The sequence below is a fragment of the Myotis brandtii genome, unplaced genomic scaffold, assembly GCF_000412655.1.
Source record: "Myotis brandtii unplaced genomic scaffold, ASM41265v1 scaffold657, whole genome shotgun sequence".
Lineage (NCBI taxonomy): Eukaryota > Metazoa > Chordata > Mammalia > Chiroptera > Vespertilionidae > Myotis > Myotis brandtii.
The window spans coordinates 163,653-165,448 of NW_005370552.1; the positions used below are offsets into that span (position 1 = coordinate 163,653).

A 1,796-nucleotide genomic window follows, 5' to 3' on the forward strand; every position below is an offset into this window, starting at 1 on the left:
AAGATCTTTGGTTAATCTCTTCTCACCCCTCCTTCCCCCCTTCCCTCTGAGATTCATCAGCTTGTTTCCATGTCTCTATTTTATTCATCAGTTTATTTTGTTCATTAGGCTCCTTGTTTGTTTATTTTTAGATTCAACTGTTGATAGATATGTATTTATTGCCATTTTATTGTTCATATTTTTTATTTTTCTTCTTTTTTTATATTCTCCCTCTTCTTAAAGAATACCCTTCAACATTTCATGTGATACTATTTTTAAAAGAAGGAAAAATGTAGAAATACTGATATCTGTATTACTCTAAAATACTATATGATTTCTAACTTTTTAATGCTTTATTTTTAGATAGAAATGTGAGCTGGAAATAGTGAAATTATAGAGCCTTTTGTTCTAAAGCAATTAAATCTGTGGAGTATATCAATTACCTACAAGTAACTGAGTTAGTCATTTTAGAGAAGGATCTTATATTGAGTCCTACATTAGCAGCACCTAGTTTCTTAAACTGATGAAGGTCCAGTGCAGCATCTCCCTGGATAGAGAAAGTACAGAGTGGAAGATCTAAAGGACCCAGATATTCACTTAGTGATCTTGAAGGTGCCTTTCTCTCTATCACTGTGGGTCACTCCTGAAAACGTCTCATAGTGGCAAAAGCATCATAAGAATTTAGTGGCGAGAATGTGGACAAAAAGGAACCCTAGTACACTGCTGGTGGGAATTCAGACTGGTGCAGTCACCATGGAAAACTGTGGAGTTTCCTCAAAAAAAAAATGTAACTGTCATTTGACCCAGTGATCCCACTTCTAGGAATATATCCTAAGAATCCTAAAACACCAATCAGAAAGAATATAAGCACCCCCATGGTCATAGAAGCACAATTTACAATAGCTAAGATCTGGAAACAGCCCAAGTGCCATCAGTAGATGAGTGGATAAAAAAGCTGTGGTACATTTACACCATGGAATACTATGCAGCAGTAAAGAAGAAGAAACTCTTATCCTTTGAAAGAACATGGAGGGACGTAGAGAGCATTATGTTAAGCAAAATAATCCAGGCAGAGAGAGACATATCAAATGATTTCATTTCTATGTGGAATCTAATCAACAAAATAAATGGACAAACTAAATAGATCCAGAGGCATGGAAGCATGGAACAGACTGATGAATCTTGGAGGGAAGTGGGGAGGGGAGCAGGAAGAGATTAATCAAAGAACTTATATACATACTAGAGGCCTGGTGCACGAATTTGTGCACAGGTGGCCTGCAGGGATCAGGCCAAAACCCTCAGTCCAATGCCACCTGCAGCTCCTACCGGTCGCTCTTGCTCATCCTTGCCCCACTGTGCCCGTTGCAGGCTCACGCCCAATCAGTCCTGATCCACCTCTGCCTGCCTGCCTGATCGCCCCTAAACGCCTCTGCCTGTCAGCCTGATCGCCCTTAACCACCTCTGTCTGCAGGCCTGATGCCCCTAACTGCTCTCTCCTGCCAGCCTGATGGCCCCTAACCGTTCTCCCCTGCCTGAATGATTGTCCCTAACTACTCTCCCCTGCTGGCCTGATCTCCCCTAACCACTCTCCCCTGCCGGTCTGATTGCCCCTAACCATTCTGCCTGCTTGCCTGATCGCCTCTAACTGCCTCTGCCTTGGACCCCACCATCGTGGCTTTCTCCAGAAGACATCTGGTCTATCCAGTCTAATTAGCATATTACCCTTTTATTGGTATAGAGCAGAGGCCCGGTGCACGAATTAGTGCATGGGTGGGATCCCTCAGCCTGGCCAGCGATCGAGGCCTGTTGGGGGGCCA

At 43.1% G+C, this 1,796-nt stretch overlaps 1 protein-coding gene across 1 annotated transcript in view; it reads right to left on the reverse strand.

The window, feature by feature from the left end:
• Window positions 1-1,796, reverse strand: part of RPGR (retinitis pigmentosa GTPase regulator) — a 57,926-nt gene that overhangs the window by 41,097 nt on the left and 15,033 nt on the right. The window lies entirely within an intron of this gene.